Source organism: Mytilus galloprovincialis, chromosome 6 (assembly GCF_965363235.1).
Source record: "Mytilus galloprovincialis chromosome 6, xbMytGall1.hap1.1, whole genome shotgun sequence".
In the NCBI taxonomy this organism is placed as follows: Eukaryota; Metazoa; Mollusca; class Bivalvia; order Mytilida; family Mytilidae; genus Mytilus; species Mytilus galloprovincialis.
The window spans coordinates 42,190,057-42,211,466 of record NC_134843.1 but is presented as its reverse complement, the minus strand read 5'-3'; the positions used below and the strand labels follow the sequence as shown (position 1 = coordinate 42,211,466).

The 21,410-nt window shown below is 31.3% G+C and overlaps 1 pseudogene; it reads left to right on the top strand.

The window, feature by feature from the left end:
• The first annotated feature begins 6,692 nt into the window (after positions 1-6,692).
• LOC143079615 (lysosomal phospholipase A and acyltransferase-like) overlaps positions 6,693-21,410 on the top strand; it is a 28,052-nt pseudogene continuing 13,334 nt past the window's right edge.

Sequence of the window (21,410 nt, the reverse complement as noted above, 5' to 3'; positions counted from 1 at the left end):
GTTATGTTTTTACAGTACGTATTATGGTATACCGTTGTCCGTCTGTCCGTCCTACTGTCCGTCATCACCATGTCGAACAATCATATTCACATGGCGCAGCTGTTTATTAATGATGAATTTGATTTGGAATCATCTTATATCTTGGTTCTATACTTTTTGACTTAGTTCAATACCTACTAAAAAATATGAAACGGTATATATATATATATGTTTGTGTTTATGGGTATGTGTCTTACTGAAATACCCAAATTTACCTTTTTTATAGTCATATTTATTTTTGGAGAAAGTTTGTATTTGGATATCTAAATGACATGAAGGGGTTTAGAAGGAACATTGTTATTCAAAAAAAAAATAGTAATTTGCTAGTGTATAACGAGAATATTAATTACATCAGAATTTCTGATCAGAACCCATTTTGTCAATTATAATAAATCAGTCATAGCATATGGATTGATGACAATTTTGTTTCATTTTTAATGTATTCTTACCAATTTATTCTTTCTAAAAGAAATAGTTGCAGTTTTATACTTTCAAGTACATTTCAAATGCATTCACCTTGAACAACCTTGAACAATCTGGTTTTCTTTTCGTTTAATTATTTTTTGTGTTGGGTGAAATATTGTCTGATTTTCCTCTAGTGACTAAGATTCAGAATTTTGAAAGCAAAAGTAAAGTGAGATTCTGGAGGTGTTGAATTCCAACTTTCAGTTCAGTTATTGTTGAATTTTGTTTTGATCTTTGACGTTATCTTCAGTAGAAATTGAAATTTCACTAATTTGTGATCTCAGTTTTGAGTATAACAGTTTTGTACGGAGATCACACTACTGATTCCTTTATCAGTAAACAAGAAATACTTTCTTAGAGAATCTTGTTTTGATGTAGATATTTCATCTTCTGAAGGGACTTTCTGACAACTATACCTAACGTTACGACAGAAGAAACACCTATTTAATCCTTTTGTTCCTTTTGTTAAAATTTATTCTGATGGTGGAGTTCCTTTAGTCACTTCTTATGGTGGGTATTATTTCAAACTTTGTTTTTTTTATTCACCTGTATAGAGAGAAATCTGTGATTTCAATGAACGAAATCAATGTATATTTGGAAATTTTCCCCATAAGGTAATGGTTACAAAGTTTGGCCCGGTAAGGGCCGATTTTGGCCTCAAATTTTAGGTTCATCTGACGAAAGATTTTGGACACTTTTTAAACACTTTAAAAGTGTCTATTTCAGTTGATTCAATTAGTTGATGTGAAAGATTTTAACTGATTTTCTCATTAAAAACGCACCGATTCAAGGTTGAATATGAAAATCTATCAAATATGCCAAAAAATATCACTTTTTAGATGTTTTTTGTCAAAAATGAAAGTGGCCGCATCCGTGTTCATCCTCAACCTTTATATATATTATGTATTATCATCAAATACAACTTACATTTCAATATTAAGAATGAACACAAATGCGGCCAATTTCATTTAAGCCGGAAACCGTCTAAAATTTAACTAAAATGCTAAAATTGTGAAGATTTCAGTAATTTCACATGACTTAATGATGCTAGTACCCGATATATATGTATTGTATTTTCAAAAAACCGCCCATATTTATGTAGCAGAAGCATTCTACTTTCCAATAAATAACTAAAAGTTTACATTTTAACAAATTTGTAAAACTGCTACTGTTTGGGGCTAAAAAGGGGTCTTTCTGGACCTACCCCTTTGTTTAGAAATATGGTTGTATCTATTTTATTAATAGTGAGGTATCATGTATGATTTTAAAACTGATTTAGATTATAGATTGCAATTTGAGATATCATTAATATAAACTGATGGGTCTTAGAATATTTCTTTATTATATAAGACACACTTTTGTTTTGATCGACTCAGAGGACACATTATTGAAGTTCATAAAGATATTTTTGACAGGATTTTCTAATTTGGTACACACAGTATTACTGTTACCACTCATAAAATGTTCAATTCTGTACTAAATTTTTCTGAAATATCTGATTTATGTTTGTTTAGTAAGAGCCATATCGGTTATTGTTAGCAAAAAATATTATATTGGTCTGGATTTTAACCTTGCTTGTCATCAAATAGAGAATATGTCAATAGTTTTCATGATCGTAACCTATACTTAAAGAAGTGAAACAAGTTATATATATGGGGAAATGCAAGAAAAATATCTCATCTTGTCCATTTAAAGTTTAACTGTTAGTACATATTGTATTTTTTCGAAAACATTCGAAATTTTGTAAACAGCTTATTTGTAGTTATGACAATATCAAAAATGATTCATGTCAGCACCGAAGTACTTAATACCCTTGGGGCTGAAACCTCAACCAGCAGTGGCATCGACCAAGTGGATACAAATAACTCATCATAGATACCAGGGTTAAGTTTTGTACATCAGACACACTTTAACTATATAGATGGACAAATAAATATAAAATTTAAAGACATATGCAAAAATATAAGAATGGGGATTGGATATAAATACTCAACTGTGTGTATAACTTATATCTTCAAGGTATGCGAAAAAGTAGTGATTCATTGATAACTAGTCTGCTTCTAATAACAACGCACCCTTTTTAGATTCGGCGTTGAATATTTGTTTTTGTGTGCCTTTTTACTTCGATATAATATTTTTTTTAAATTTTATTCAACAATATATTACATGCTGTTAACAATTTACTTCGCTAGTCCAGCATTCTAGTGAAGGGTCTCTTTACAAGAAATCTTGGGCTTCTCTCTGTCTATCAATAATACATTACAACTCATCCAAACTATATTATAATCGACATAATATTTATTAGTATTGTTAACCTGATTAAGAGGCAACGAAGGTTTACCAATGTTCAAAACTTGAAAATGTATTTTATGTTTGGCTTTGAGCGTTCCTGATGAAGGTAAATCCAGAAAAGCGCTTCGGACGCATGGAATTTTAAAGCGTGATGTTTTCCATTTTTTACATACATACCAAGATATAATAAAAGAAAAGAAGTTGACGAGTAACGGAACAAGACTACAAGGTCAGACAGGGCAATCGTCTCCTGTTATTTATGCGCCATCCACCATTCAAATCCAGTGTTAGTCGAATAAGGAATAGGACAGTCTTGGCAAAATTCCTATTCGGCCTGTTGGTTTTCTTTGATACATATGACAGAGTTTTGCTCTGTGACATATTAAGCCGGTGTTTGTAATATGATTGTTGAATAGTTATACAGAATAAGGCACACAATACAAGGGGTTGTCATATATCGTGTGTAGAATAAAAACCCATAATATAATTGACATAATAAGAGAACAAAAAACACAAATAGACCAACGACAGTTCAATGAAGGCTAAAACAATACAACAGATTGAATAAAGTGAATAGAATAATTTTCAAGTTAAATGCAATTCCGCCAAAAACTTGATTTTTGATTAACATCATTTGTGCGTTTCATTTATATGTTTTGTAGTTTAGTATGACTTCCATTTGTACTAAATTATGTTCCATTTAAAGCACACCTCCGGGTGAAGGATTTTCTCGCTGCATCGAAAACCATTTATGGCCTTCGGCTGTGTTCTGCTCTTTGATCGGGTTGTTGTCTCTTTGACATTCCCCATTTTCATTCTCAATTTATCTCATTTTTATACTTTAGGCTAGAACTCGGTCATTATTTGTATATTCCGCCGTCTTACTGAATATTTTAAGCGGGGAACTATTCCTACAAATACTGGTACACATTCTAAACACGGTCTTATATGTAGGTGCTCAAACTTCATCATACTCCTCTTAACAGTCTTATGAATTGGTTCTCATATTTCCTGTGCTTCTCTATAACGCTGTCACATATACTGTACTCATACTCTGTCTTACATGTGGATACTTATCCAAAAATCATTACGTAAACACTGTCGTATTCTTTGCTTTAATTTTAACAAAATTATTGTCAGCAACGAAGATGAATTTAGTACTCATCGTATTTTGTCTAATGCTTAAACCGTTTCTGTGTGTGTTACATTTTAATGTTGTGTCGTTGTTCTCCTCTTATATTTAATGCGTTTCCCTCAGTTTTAGTTTGTTATACCGATTTTGTTTTTTATCCATGGATTTACGAGTTTTGAACAGCGGTATACTACTGTTGCCTTTATTTAGATGATATAATAAAGTTTTGGATTTTAGTTAACATTTATTTCATATTTTTTTAAAGGTTTAAATGCATTTTTCTTTTTAGTTCACATTTTAAAGTGGTTTTTAGATGAAAGATACACTGCAAAAATATTAATGAAATGAAATACCTCAATTTTCATTTACTCTTTTATTTATTTTGTCAATACTTTTAATTTTGCATAATTGCAAATAAATGAATTGTAAAACATTCGTCTAATGTCAGTATAATCTTTAGACAATAACTCTAGTCATGTAATTGCATAGCAGAAAAAGTTCGCCTGTTACATATTTCACAAACATTCGTATTCTGTGAGATTCAATTGGTCGTTTATTTATTCCCATGTCGGATCGTCGTCTCAAAGTTATATCTGTTTGAATTCTAAAAATTTTATTCAATGCTTATTCATTTAGCGAGAATTACTCCTACGAATTCGGAGAAAATCTCGTCAAGCCTACAATTAAATATACATTTTCTGACAAAGAATATGTATTGTATATATACATACATCATAAATTATATCAATTTCATTATTTAATAGAATTTAAGCACTTCGCCATTTAAAGTTATTTGATAACAAGGATGTATCATGATGAACCATAAGATATAAGGTCAAATTGCTGAATGATATAATTTTTCCAATTTATAGAAATCTATCGTTTTGAATAAATTTGTCATTGTGAAATGAATTAGATTCACACAATCAGTCCAACGCCCACATGGTTTTATCTTATACACAACAAAAAGGAAATATTGGACGATATAACAGACAATATCATTCACAATTCTTCTGGATATTAAAATCGTTTTGTCATTCCTCAAAGCCCCAGTCACACTCACGTTCACAGAGCTATGTTATACTACGTTTTGAAAGCGTAGCAAAACGGGAATATACGTAACGAAGCATATCAACACGTAGTGATCCTTTGTTCAAAACGGGACCTACCCCGTATAATTTGAAATTTAAACTACAAACGTAGCGAAAATTGAAACGAAGAAGACATTTAGTAAATACGTATTAAAGCCTAGCGGAACGTTACAAAACGTGATTACTACGTATCGAAACGTATCAATGTGTGGTGGACACGTGAGTCTACAGTACTATACGTAGCAAAACGTGATAAGAACGTAGCACAAACTTAGTAAAACCTAGCTGTCAAAATAACGGCACATTTGTATTCAAAACGTATTTTAAAAGTAATATTTTGAAACGGAATAAAACATGACAGTGTGACTGGGGCTTAATATTTTTTGCACTGCATGTAGTGAACTGAACATTTTAACCCCTCCAAATTCTGTATTAATACATATGCTTATCTCAAGTCCGGAGCCTGACTTCAGTGATTGCCGTTAACTGCTGTGTTACATATATGTTTTTCGTTCATTTTATATTTTAGATAATTTTAACAATAGTTTTCTCGTTTGGATTGTTTTATATTATCAATATTGCGGCCTTTTTTTTAACTGACTATGCGGTATAGGCTTTGTGCATTGTCGAAGACAGTACGGTGACCTATAGTTGTTAATGTGTGTGTCATTTGGATCTTGTGAAGAGTTATCTCATTGCAATCATACCACATTTTTGTTTAAAATAAAACACATGCTAAACTAGTTATATAACATGAAAAGCTGAATTTCAAACAAATGTATACTAAAGTATATTTTTTATCTGCGATAAGAGCAATACACTGAGTACCGAATACTTATATACACAGTATATGTATTTACAAATCACATAACAACACTGTATATATATTTCACGTGGAGTGTTGTTGTCTTGAAAGGGTTCTAGAACTTATTATGTCTGTTTGCTTTGTTGGCAATATAATAGAATTTAATGTGTCTGTCATACAAGTGAGAGGTTTAGCTTGCTTTAAAACTAGGTTTCGACAATTTTCTACATCAAAAATACTAAGTTATGAATATGACCGTTACTATCCATTCGTTTGATGTGCGTCACCTTATGATTTTGCCATTTGATTACAGAATTTCCTTTTTGAATTTTCCTCGGAGTTTGGTATTTTTGTTCTTTTGCTTTTTATACATACATAAAATCATGCTCTTTAAGTTGTATTGGTTTACGTTATGTTAAAACTAACACAATACATATTTTGTACTTGCTTGTTATAATTCTTACATTGAATTTTCTTGGAAGTCGTATTATCTTAAAAAGTTTCTCCTATAATCTCTTAAAATCATGCATTTTCCTAATACACTTAATTAAAAGTGTTATGTCTCAAGTATGATAGTCATCAACTATGTCAGAATATCTCTGAGTTTATTCATTTTTGTGGACTTTCATTATAGAGATGAACTAGATTGTTAATTTTGTATCCGTTAAGTCGTTTTATTGTTCATTTTTTTGTTGGCTTCTAATTAATATCATAATATATATAAGTAGGAGGTGTTTAAAAATGGCGCAGCTTTATTTCTGATCCCTTTAAAATATTGTTTGACTGCATTATTATGACTTAATTGATCATCGGAAATGTCACAGATTTCCTTTCCAGGAAATGTATCCACCCGAATCTTTAAAAAACATATATATGTACACACATTTACTTCTGCATACTAGTACTAAAAAAATATCAATCATGTTTCGTTTAATGATTGTTTCCTTCATGGTTATTAATTGTGAATGTACGATCCTGAATCCGGTAATCTTAGGTAAGACCATATTTGTATTTAGATTATTAAGTAATTAGACAATTGTTGAAAATGATAAAATCGTAGAGGGTACGACTGAAAGAGGGGAAATTAGATCTGCTAAGTAATCTGACAATGTTGAAAACGATGAAATAGCAGAGGTTAAGGCGAACTGAATAAAAACTCCTTTATGATAAATAAGCCAGGTTTTACCGTCTGCTTTTCAATGATATGCTATATACACATGCTTGTGTTGCTGTTTTGATTGGTATTCTTATGTTAATAAGTTATTACAATACCTATTTTGTCATAGATCATTGCATTTTGTACTTTTAACATTGAACTTGTTCGGCAGACGTTAAAAATCTGTTATTGTTCTTCTTTAATTAAAGGGAAACTTCGCAAAAAAATGAAAATTTTATGTTATGTTTATTTGATATAAATAATCATATATTCACTAAAATTATTGTTCAATTCTTCTACTTAAGTGATTAAAATAAAAATTAAAATCCCACTATCACTTCTCGACTTATCGCCATTTTGACGGCATCTCCGATACAAATTGTCACGTGATGAGTATATTTGAATAAAATATCTGAATACCACAAAGCAAAAAAACAAGCATGGCATATCGTATATTCAGTATCAAAATGACTTGTCAAGCGTACGGATGTTCAACTCGAAGTTCACATGGCATAAGCTTACACACTTTCCAAGATCCTGCAAAAAGAAAGAGTTGTACCAGACGTGGATGATCAAATTTAACATAACACCAACCAACTCACAACAAGTTCAAGAAAGTGTGTGCAGACCATTTTGAAGCATCTTGTTTCGATGGAAATTTGATAGTAATTATGATTTTTTTTTCTCATGAATGTTTTTATTGCTATTTCGTTCAAAGCCTGGTTGAAAGGAAATTGTCAGATTAATATAGTTCAGTATTTTTGCATTCATGCATTAGTAACAGATTTTGTTGTTTACAAGTAGAAGTTTAGTACACGGATAAAAAGTCACAGACAAAAAAATTGTTGAATATATACAGGAAAAACATCTTCAAATATTATATTATTTATTACATTTATTACATTTTAAGTTTATGAACTTGTTAACAAGCCTTAAAAATAAAAAGATATTTGATTTCAATCATGCAAAGGATATATATTTCTAGGGACAATGAAGCCATTTAAGGTACCTATAGCCACTTTGGCATTTTGATTTTATAACAATTATTTGATGTCATTGATATTTATTTAATAAATTTTGTTTAAAACTTGCTTTGAAAATAATATTTCAAGAACAAACCAAAAAAGAATTAATTAATTTACGTTTTCTCGTTTAAAGAAAAATGAACTCGAAACTGAATTATGACGTTTTGTTCTGTGTCTTTCTATCGTAAATTCACAAGTTCAATGAAGTATATATTTTTTAGGTGCAAAAAAACTTATGCATACAAAAAAAATTACGTAAAACATTTAAAGGTACATTTGTTTAATATAATAATGGTTTAAAAATAAGACTTTATTTATTTACAGTGTAGTATAATGACAAGTGTAACAGATGCTGTTTACCCCCCCCCCCCCTTTCTCCCCATCCTTTTCCATATTGTGCCATATAAAAGGTTGAAGAGGTGATAGGTAGATGGGAGCATATGTCTTCCCCGATTCGTGTGGAAACTTAATAGATCTTACCGCCCCCTTGTTATGCTTTATAGCTGTCTACTAGGTCAACGCAGTTGCGTAGTCCTACAAGTTAAGGCTAAGCAGTTTCGGGATATAAAATGTCGACAGCTAGGCTATCGAAGTTTGTAATGATTTATGGTCAATCGTAGTAGGAGTATTTTTTCTTTCTAAATTTATGATAACAAGATAATAGATAGGAATACATTTAGTGGGGCGGACACTAATTTGGAAGTTGTAAAAGCATAAATATTTTCTTAATGAGATTAAAAGGTATCTGTAGCGGCTTTAGACTTTTCGAAATGCTTGCCAAAAAAAATTAATCTTTTATATGTAATAGATTTTATTCATTATTGCCAGAGGTCATGTAATAGTGTCACATTCAGGTATTCTAGTGACTTCCTGCGGGCTAATAAACTGGTGACATTACGCAATTCAGGTACATACATCGCTTCCCAGCTGTTTGACCCAGGTGTGCACAGGTAGAGTGCCAAATGTATGTCCCTAACCTGATTGAAATACACAAAGCCGTCCAAACATGAAATTAAGAGTTTAAAATTTATATCTACAGGCTGATTAATTCTGACATCTGCAAAGACAGAAATAATAAGACCGTAAATTATTAATTTTGACTTCTGTTTCAAAATTCATGTGAAGAAGATTATCTGGTACTGTACCATGTAAAATGATTTTTTTGTAAATTTCAATTTTACTTTTCGGGGGCGGATCCAGCCATATTAAAAAAGGGGGGTTCCAACTATATGTCCCACTTCAAATGCATTGATCGGCAAAAAAAAAACCGGGGGTTCCAACACCCTGAACCACTCCCCCTGGATCCACCAATGCTTTTGTACACAATAGCTTACATAATGTTTTGTCAGCTTGTTTTATTTGCTTAGCAAATGTTTAATTTACGTTATGCGGTCTTGAGTTGTGATGAATAATTTAAGAAAGAAAAAACATACTGCATCATTTTACAACATTGTTTGGAGTAAATCCTAGAGAATTTAACTGAGAGATTACGGATGACTATCTTTCATACTTTCTTGTCCTATTTCCGATATGAGCGGGCGCATTTACGAAATATTTTGCCTATTAGAAAATTTGCGTTTACTTGTATGTGAAGAGACAAGCATGCGCAATTATGACACGAAGATGATACTTAGTTCGTGGCATGTCTCTAGAACGTGCGGTAATCGTTCGTCTTCCTGTACATGTACATTCAATTATTTAAAGGAGTGTCATTTTTATCAATATAAGATTTTGAGAACACTAAAACACTACCGCGAAATCGCTGGCATTTCAAGCTTTTAAGCTGTTGTAGGATGATTTATTGTAAAAGATTTTATGTCTGGAGAAAAGGTATCAAAAGCCCTCTACATTTTTGCCAAAGTCCGCTATTTGTTTCCTTTTCTGTTGAATTTCATTATTTTCGAGTATCTGACACTAGACCACAATTACTCTTCCCCTTTGCTACAATGCATTTCTTGGTAAAAGTCAAATTAAATTTTAAAAAATGCACCGCTTCAAACATAAAATAAATGTAACTGCCAATAGACCATTATTATTCTCATAAAATATGCTTCTAGGACAATCCATCAGTGCTTTTTCTTTTGTAATAGCATGATACATTTTCAATATTCAGTTTCATGGTCTTGTTTGTAAAAAGGCAGAAGGTACCAAAACGGATAGTCATATTCAGTATTAAAAAACACACTGACAACGTCATAGCAAAAAATAACCAATAAACGATCGAAAGACAAACAAAGAGATAAAAAACACATCATAGAAAACTGGTTTAGGTTGCACAACAAGAACCCCAACAACATCTCGGGAGGATCTCGGATCAAATCATATTAACGCTCCGTGGTACTGTGGTAGACCAAACCTTCATGTTAATACAACATGCAATCTATAAAATTAAACCTCAAAGTGAAATAATTCATAAATAGGTTTATTAATACACAAATAATGAAATGAATCTGAAACATTCGGTGAAAAATTGTATTGGTAAATCGTTTAAAGGATTTTAAAACTGTTCAGTCTGAAGTGTCACTTTCACATTCTTTGAATCATTCGTATACCCCATCCAACGATGGAAACTCTTTTCTAATTATGTTTACTTCACAAGCCGGTAGGATTATTCTGTGTTTCTTGCCAAGTGGTTGACCTTTCCTGACCCAGCACACAAACTGACGATAAGCCATAAGCCTGCTTTGTCTGTTAATAAGTACGTCTGGAGCTCTCCCTCCCTTCCAGTAAGACCAAGTTGACCTTTAAATTTTCTGTCAACATTTTTGATATGTTCGTTCAAATAGCTGAAGAATTAGTACGTGGTGAGAATTAAATTATTTTGATAAGGACATTACTTCCTGAATATTTAAAAAATTTTTTTAAAAAAATCGCTTTGAACGACCCACTTATATAACTGCAATTGGTAATTACTTTCTATTTCAAAAATTCAAGGTCGCCGATTCTTATTTACAATTTTTAATTCATTTACTCGTGTTTATAAGGACATCATTATTCATAAATTTATTCAATTAAATTAATTCAGTATTTCTTTTTTTTAACAAAAAATATTCAGCGTCAATAATATATTTAATTAACTGAGCTCATGGAAAATATTAAGATTCCCTCGTTTATCATTCATACGAAATGTTGTTCACACCTAGAAAAGTGAACCGTGACGGCTTAAATTCACTGAGTAAAGATGCTAATCTTTTAATTAACTTGAATTTAACCACACATTCAACAGGTAGTCACTATGTGTCAAAGTACAATACACATTGTATTTGCGGGGCCGTATTTGCACACTACAAATGTACTAGCAGCACATATATTTACTAGCCTGACGTAAAAGGTAAAAAATACAAACATGCATTTTTAAAACACTACCAGTTATACATGTTAGTTCAAAAATATCCGTCGGAAAAAAATCATAAAAAAATATTTTATATGATTTAAAATTGAGAATGGAAATGGGGAATGTGTCAAAGAGACAACAACCCGCCCAAATAAAAAACAACAGCAGAGGGTCACCAACAGGTCTTGTTTCAGAAAATATTAAAATATAAATCGTACATTCTACTTTCAAGCTGAGCGCTGTTCCATCTTTATTATTAGTTGGTTAATAGCTACACCAAACGTCGTCTACGCGCTTTAAATAGCGTTATAAGATGATTAACGATTAAGATTTAAAATGAGATTATTTCCACTCCCGGCATGCTTAAAGACTTAAACTACGTCACATAAGTCAGGAAGTTCGAAGAAATGAAATTATTAATTCTTAATTTTCTCCTTTATTGCTGTTCATATCCAATTAAAACTTGGTGAATATGTTTTTTATGGTATTATGGACATAATTAGCTGATAAGTAAAAATTCACGAATTATCCCTTTAAACCATGTTGTCGCACGTAAAGGCTGTACTACCAAACTAACCTGATTTCACATTTGAACTCTGTCTTTGTCGTTGTTGTATGTTTTAACATACATTTTGTAATTTTGCATTGTTTAAAAATGAATGTGATTCTTTTATTTCAGGTCCCTACAGTTAATAACAGTTTAATTTCGTCTTATGCGTTAGATGTCCCGTTGGTATCTTTCGCCTGTATCTTTTCATGTAATTACTATGACTTTATTGATCATCTGATATATGTCAAGTTTCACTTCTAAGAAATACCTCCAACTGGATATAGAATTCTTTTTACAAACTTGTACTTACCTTTAAACATTATCAAATATTGTATGTTTAATGTTAATTATGTCTTCCTCGTTTTATTGCAATGTAATCTTAGAATAGTGTGATATAATGTTTGGACTTATCTGTATTGAGGATACGAAATAATCGTACGAATAATGGAAATACCTCTGTCGTACATAATTCGATTACGACTGTCATTATCAACAATGATTTTAAGTGTTATACCAACATCATTGATCTATTTTCCCTGTCTTTTCTAATAGCATAACCAGTTTAACTTTTGTACAATCAATTCACACTCTAAATGCATATATTCATATCCTTCAAAACGAACATTAGATATATTATGTTACCCTTAATTGAAAAAAAAATGTATTTAGTCTATAAAGTTTGTAAATTAATTAGAGTTCAACTTGAGATTTCAGTCATGGTAGAAAAATTGTTTATTGGGCATATTTTGACATAATAGAAAATTTACCCTAAAAGTATAACTTTTTTATTGAAATGTATAAAGCAAACGGCCTTTTAGTGATATTTATATTTTATGTTTCAATGTAACTGATCGATACATATGCAGTTAAATTGAGTTTATTTGGGATTTTATTACCATAAACCAGACAATTGTTAGGACAAGAAGGAGATCATTATTTTAAGGCAGATTGACTATCATTTCATGATAGTTTTCATTAAAGAACAAAACCAAACTCAAGGCATAGATTTTGGCAAAACTTTCCTAAAACTGAAATTTACTGCATAATACGTTTATTAAGTAAATTTCTAATGCAAAAAATTACTAGTACGTACTTGAAAATAGGAAGTTTACCATTGTTCAAATGTCATATATATATGAGAGAAATACAAATCAAGGTAAAAAAACATATGAGGGAATATCATGCACTTCAAAAGAAGCGAGACTGGTTGCATAAAATGGTAATTATATATAAGCGTGTCATGATACTAATGTACCTCGTCATGCAAATCCAACCTTGGTAAAAATGTTACAATCGGCATAATTTTTACTACGAATCGGTGTTCAAATCTAGATGGAATGATTAAGAATTTAAAAAGATAACAAAGTAAAATTTCTAAAGGAATGCAAAATTGGGGTACCAAAAACATTGTTTTGATGGATGCGAACCTTAATAATTTCAATCACTTTCAATCAGGTGACGTGTATTTCTCCAAATTTTTTTGGACAATTTTTTCTCTTATGGTTGTGGTCTATCGATTTCTTGCATAACTGAATATGTCATGGTATCACCCTGCTTGGAGTGTATAAAGAATAAATGATGCGGAAATCTGCGTTAATTTGATTTGCACATTCAGCATCACAAGACGATATTACAGCATTCCTAGTGATTTTTCGTTAGGTCAATGATGTACATTTCGTCCATGGCAACGGACATTGTAATTTCAAATATAAGGTACAAAACACATTTCAATTGACAATCTTCTTTTTATCACATTTTATTACATTCTGATGCGTACAGAAAGTTTTAAAATGTCTGATGTTACAGTTTCAAGCCGGAAAAGGACAATATAACGTCATACTGGAATGTGCAAAAGACTAGATCAACATTTCGTGGCATTCTTAATTTTAAACATTGGATTGAAGACCATAAGAGAAATAGGTTTAACAACTGAAAATTGGATATTGCTTCATTTCAACTCTCGTTATCTTATTAGAATATTAATCATAAACTCACCACAGGCTCGTTTATTATTACATGTATATTGAAATTAAATAACTCGAGTTGATAGCGATATTCATCCTCACTCGTTCTGAAACCTATAAATATGAAATCAAACATTTTGAAGAAAATATTATGTTAAATTGAAACTTATTTCATAAGAAAAGTCTGTAGGTGGTAGGATATTTTGTAGCTTCTTATATATATTGTCTAACTATAAATGTGTTAAAGAAAAATGATTAAACTTATTTCTTCTTATTTCAAGAAACACATGAATTCATTTTCATGACTTAATTGATCACATGACATATCATAAATTGCTTTTCCTGGAAATGTTTCAAACCAGATTTAAATTGATTTCCTTCACATTGAAAAATAAACAGTCATGTTTCGTTCGATAGTTATTCTGCTCTTCTTCGCTTTTTATTGTGATTGTAAGATCTTGAATCCTGTGATATTGGGTAAGATATTTTTGTATTAAGGTTTCTCGAGATAAACGGACAAATTTAAAAAGTAATTTAGTAGTGCAAGATACTTATAAAGAGAACATATGTCATGGCGGTAATATAGTTGGGTTTAAACACGTATGATAATGTACAAAAGTGATAAACAAAGGTTGAAAGTTTGATATGTTTACCGAAGGTTGATCATTTATTACAATTATATATATTTTGTAACCATGAAATGCCTATCGTAAGTTTTACAACGACTTTTTCTGGTAACATTGTTATCATGAATATCAATAATGTGGTCATTTTTATAAATTTCCTGTTTACAAAACTTTGAATTTTTCGAAAAACTAAGGATTTTCTTATCCCAGGCATAGATTACCTTAGCCGTATTTGGCAAAACTTTTTGGAATTTTGGATCCTCAATGCTCTTCAACTTTGTGCTTGTTTGGCTTTATAAATATTTTGATATGAGCGTCACTGATAAGTCTTATGTAGACGAAACGCGCGTCTGGCGTACTAAATTATAATCCTGGTACCTTTGATAACTATTATCAAGTTTGATACCACCATCTATAATCTATTTGTCGTACCAGTTAACTTTAGTTCAAGAAAAGAAACACTCTTAAAGTATATTGGCAAATCCTTCCTTGTAAAAACATCATATGACATTTCATTTCGTTAAAAATATAACCCTTCCCGGAAGAAGATTAAAAAACATGTTTTCCTTCGGGTCATCATTTTTTAAGGTAAAGATGTGTATTTCGACATGTTGTGTATTTCAGGGCAACATATTTTTAAAAATCCAACCCTAATTAAAAATTATTGAGCAGATAAAACTCCCAAAAAACAAAAGTATAACAAAACCAGGACAAGGAATCAGAGCTTTGTATAAAAGATAAACAATAATTAATTTGAATGATTTCTAAAATTTAGCAAATTGTAAAAAAAACATTAATTAGGGACCTTCCTTTTTTAATTTTCCTCTAAGTTCAGTATTTTTGTGATTTTACTTTTTGTTTATGTACATTTTCTCAACCAGTTGCTGTTTTTACTATATAAAACCTCCTATATGTCCAATAATATCTATAATACTAAAATAACGAGGTCCAATTTGTCACCCGTCGTGGGGTAAAAACGACAAATCAAAGAATTCAACTGTATATACACCACTCCAGACCCTTTTGTTTTCCACATAATTAATATTGCCAATAATTAACAAGTTGCGGGTCGAATAAGATACCGATACCAATAGTATATTCACCTGTTACCTATTACATTATCTGTAATTTTAGCATTAGACAGACGCACCACCAAATGGTGTATTTATGATTTTGATATATATATACAAGGGTCATAATCACAGGATTAACACTACTAAATTCAATCATTTTCTCAGTGTTCCCTACTGTAGTATTTTAATCAGAAAGACTTTCTAAGATAACAATACGAATACTAAAAATCTGGACTTAAAATACGGCGTATAGGGTATAGTTTTCAATTTGTTAGCGGGCATGACGGAAAACAGCGAATCAAAGAATCCAACTTTATTTATAACTAATATATTGCTGTTGATTAATAAATACTCCATTCCATGCCCTTTTGTTTTTCAAATAATTAATATTACGAATAATTGATAAGTTTCAGGTCGACGGGTTCAAACAGGAAGCTGCGAAAACTGTGCATCTTATAATCGGCATGACTTTATCAGATGACTAAAATAAGGCTTACGCATAGTTACATATTTTAATTCAGTCACGGAACCGCGATATCACGGGTGTATCACTAAAACTCAAGCAAATGTGATAGTATACAGAAACATGAAAATCATGGAATTTGATAGAAAACAAAAAATAACGATTTTTTAAAAAAGGGGTAGGGCTTAAAATAATTGGCCTATCTCCAAGTACCTATGACTTTTCAGTGGCGGATACAGAAATTTTCATAAGGGGGGCTCACTGAATGCCTAAGAGGAGGCCCGATTAAGTCATGCCGCTTCAATGATTCCCATTGTTTTTTTAAGAAAAGGGGGAGGGACCCCTGAAAAAACTCTGTATCCGACTCTGCAGTTTTCTACCTTTTCTGAAATTCTCCAGAAAATATTTTACAAAAATTCATCCTACAACAGTTTATATACTTTAAACCAAGCTCTAAATCCCCGCGATTTCACGGGTGTGTGCTTGTGTCTACTAAATCTATGCCTAAGTTGTTAATGTAGGGCGACCAGAATTATATTCACGTTTAATTTCTTCATGGGGGAATGGGGTGGAGCTGATTGCTGATGTCGCATATTTTGACAGATATAAGGGTAATTATTTCAAGTTTACTCTAAAGGTTCTTCTTTTATATATCTGATTGATATGAATATGGCAAATGTTTTAGGTTACACAAGTTCGCATTAACTGTTTTGCAGTGACTGCGCAGCGTTGTAAAATAAGGAATCAACTCTTGTATAACAGATAAAGTTAGGGACGACATCAAAAGATCGATGTAGGATAAAAAAAACTTAAATCGAACAGTTTGGGGGTGGGGGGTCAACATTGCTGCAAGTTTTGTTAATCTAAAATCGATTTTACATATATCCATATAAGTAAATCAATTTTTTCCCAAATTAAGTTAAGAAGGGGGGTAGGGGGGTCAGCGAAAAAACTATGTGAATTAAGTTTTTTTATCCTACATTGAACTTTTGATGTCGTCCCTTACTTAATTCTCTTTCAATTGATAACTATTTATCTTTTAATAATTACATTAGATGTATGCTTCATTATAATACGTTATTCTGATTTGCTACACTGCAATCGCGCGTTATTCCTTAATCAACTTCATTACACAATAAAATTTATCATTCATGAGGACACGGGGTTCCACAATAAAGTGCACAGATAAATTCAATAAAAACTTGATAAAAATCGTTTTTTCATGATCCTAGCTAAAACTGTAACTATAAGTATTGAATATTTCTTTTTGTTACTTCATATGGTTGAAAAAGCGTTGTCCGTGCGCACATTTTTAGAATGAAGCTCGGATGTACTTTGGTCAACGATTTAACACCCCAATGAAGTTACAAAAAGAAGCATCTAATTCTAAATTATTTTACATACCACATCGTATAAAATTATTTGTGCCTTACTCCTCTTCCTATGGGTACGTATCAGTTACATGTATCAACATATCAGTTGTAATCAAGATGATGAATGAAAATTAAAATTTGAAAAAACAGTCGATTTCCGTGAAGTAATATATATCAAAACGTTCTTGTGCAATATGTTTGCATTTAAAATATTAGGTATTTGATGATTTTAAGATAAAAAAAAAATATATATGATGGAATCAGTTTAAATGTTTACTTAATTTTTCAGTACCTGGTGATGGTGGAAGTCAAATTTAAGCAAAACTAGACGATTGCGTTTATCGTCCATTTTACTATTACCATGCAAATGAATACTTTAGTTTATGGTTTAATCAAGACGAGGTATCACCGCTATATATTAAGTGGTTTGCAGATAACATGAGGTATGTCAGAGGACTAGTTTTTCATTTAGTCTACCAGAATTGATCTATAGAATAGTCCTTTAGAACAACAATCACTGTACTATTGATTTATTACTGCTCAAGCTGAATATCAATTTTGGGTTACCGCATAGTTAAGTGTGGAATTTGTTCTATGCACACACAATTTTTATCGGCTTTAATAGAAAAAAAAATATTTTGCAATAATATAGAAAAACACGTATTTCATTTTTGCCTCGGACATCACTTAAAAATATTATTTGGTGAAATGCGTTTCCGCTGCAATATTTTTAGTACCAGTAATGCGTTTCCGCTTTATATCTTTATATGTTACTATAAACTATAATTTTGAAGAAACTGATACCGTAACAACAAAAACTATAAATAGCATAAGAATGACAAGTATTAAAGTTACACAACGAAAAATGTTTATATAAGTTCTTTCAATTATAAGGGCGACGTAAGATATTTAAGGGATATCAAAACTCATAGTTTTTTTTCGGTTTGTTCCGTTCTTCTACTGTCCAATGTTGGGGATGGTTGGCGCCTTTAAACTAATTTTATCCGCCACATTCTTTATGTGTCTGTTCCAAGTCAGGAGCCAGTACCTCAGTGGTTGTTGTTTGTTGACGTATTTCATATTTGTTTTTTGTTCGTAATTTTGTACATAAATCAAATTTCTCATTTAAATTGTTTTACATCTATCACTACGGGTCCTTTTATAGATGACAATGCGGTGTGGTTTTTGTTCATTGTTGGAGGTCATACAATATAGTTGTTTACTTCTATGTCATTTGGTACCTGGTGGAAAGTTGTCTCATTTGCAACCATACTTTTTTGCATTTGCATCTTCTTTTTTTAATATCATAGTAGAAAACTAACGGTCAAATTAAAATTGGGAATGGAAATAGGGAATTTGTCAAAGAGACAACCACCAGACTGAAGATCAGACAACAGCCGAAGACAAAACCATGTCATAAATAGAAAAACGAGCCAAAAGCCAAACAACAGTATACAAAACACAGACCATAAATACAGACAGGAAAATAAAGAATGAGCAACACAAAAAACAAAATAAATTATCTTTTTATCAAATATTTTTGTTTTACAGATCTTTTTAATCGATGATATTGTCAGATGATTTTTTATTTGAATTATTATATCGAGATATTTATGGGTTTTTGTTATGAATTTTTACCTTTTTGTGGGAAGTTAAAAATATAAATTGATATGCAAGAATATTGGCATCTACAAATTAGTCCATTGGTCAATATGGATTTGAACCTTTAAGCTATGGTTTGGAAGTGTTTAAATATCTAAACTTTTTTTTTTTTGGTTATCTTTCATATTTATGCCATAATAATATACACGGCTTCAAATGTGCTAACCCTAATCTATATTCATATTTTCATGTTTCTTCATTTAGACGTTTCCTAATATGTCGAATATTATGCTGTTATTCTGCATATGTCCCTTTTAGTTCAACAGTTCCTCAATATTTATTCTTGGCTGACATATTTCGGGGTAGTGAGCGTTCCTAATGAACAAATGATGTTTCATTTTCGTGTTCAAGAAACAAAATGTCTATCATATTTTAGTGCATTGAATAATTGGGTCTGAATCTATGTGCGTCTGGCAAGTTGAATATCACTTTCACTTCTTTTCCCTGGTTCACTTATGAACAATAAGTTTCCCTACATGCCAATTTCCCGTATACTATCAGCAATGGGCCAACTTTATTTTTGAAGGGGTTTGATTAAAGGTGTTTGTTAGAGTCATATAACCTTTACCAGATTTGTTATAATTATTGATTACATAAGGGTTTCCTGATAAGGACCGTTTCTTTGCTATTGAATGCTATAGTTTATCTATATTGTGTTTTCATAGTTATAACACTTACGTTACCAATTTGTTTGTTTTTTATAATTTACTGCATTTTCACTGATGATCGGGGCCGAAGTGTAAATTCAAGGTGCATATATCAGTCTGGTAGGTTACATGTGACTTCGACAGTCACATGATTATAGAGGGGGCAATACCTTTTTATGGTAACCTGTTTCAGCCTTTTTCAAGGTGTTGTTAACTGTTATCTGAGATAAATTTAAACTGTTAACTGTTTCCAACCCACTGTGTTAACAGCATTTTTGCATTTGTTGTTAACTGATTTTGTCAAAATCGAGGTGATGTTAACATGTTAACGGACCCCCTTATTCCCCCCTCATTATAGTGGATCATTGATTATGATCAGTGAACGTGATACCTTAAGCAAAAGTTCAATCGTGACCAGTAAAGCAGGAGAGAAACATAAGTTTGTGCTCTTTTTATGTGTGTTTTATTTTAATATCTTATACGAAGATTTCACATTGAAAATTAGATGTTTTTTGGATATTTATCGAAGTTCTTTCATATACACTTAAGGAATGACTGTAATATTTTTTCTGTCTATGAAGAAATAACATTGAAAAATTGGTGCACACTGAATAACGCGCGTAGCTGGTTATTTAACAGTGTGCACCACATTTTTTATGTTATTTCGAATAGACAGAAAAAATATTACAGTCATTTCTTAAAATTTAATTCTAAATTCCATTTTAAACCGTAGAAAACCATGAAAAAACGTTAAATTATGTCTATGGGATCATAACAAAATAACGTCAGCCAATCAGAAGACGCATTACATCAAAAATTAAATTATTGTCAGATAAAGAATATATCGTATCCAACCAATATACATAATACAGAAACCAGCAATCTTTTGGCCACAATACTAAGTCACTATTCAGTTTAGATATATAGAAGTTCAGTTATTTACATGATTTTAATTTATAATGCTGTGTTTGTATGAGTTTTTTGCACGTTTCAACTGCTACATATGCAATTTAAATTGATCTGCTCTTATTTCAGATTAGTGTATGACAAACAAAACCATGTAACCATTAATTCTCCGGGTGTTCATACAAAGATACCAGGTTGGGGAGGTACAGCTTCAGTGGAGTGGTTTGATCCAGATTCATATCATATTACTGATTGTAAGTATATGAGGAAATGTTGTCCGATCTGGACGTTTTCATTATCACACATCTCGCAATAAGTAGCAGTTTATAGTAAGTCAGACAGTGTGATCATATAAATATCAGAAAGTCCTATTAGTGCAAAATTCAGTCATATTAGACAAGGGATAATCAGTCACAGGGAGTATTATGTGTTGGTTTGTCACTAAAGTTTCAAAATACTTAATTGTTCTTTTACCATAAATTGACTTCAATTTCAACTTCTTATTCACATTGATATGTATGTTTTTGTTTTAATCAAACGTCTTTGATGAGTCTTTTGTTGATGAAACGCGCGTCTGGCGTCCAAAAATTGTAATTGTGGAATTGTAAGGTTTGAATTTTACTTTTCTATTATTTAGATATCTACGTGTGTTCTTTAAATAGCGCATGTATGTAAATAATTCTTTTGGAATCTTATTCGATTTTTATTTTTTGCGTTATTGTCTTTTAAATGTATCAGCATATACCGAGAAAAGGTATTCGGTCACAGAAAGTTGGCATGTTTTTGTTCGAAAAAGAAAGTAGCAAA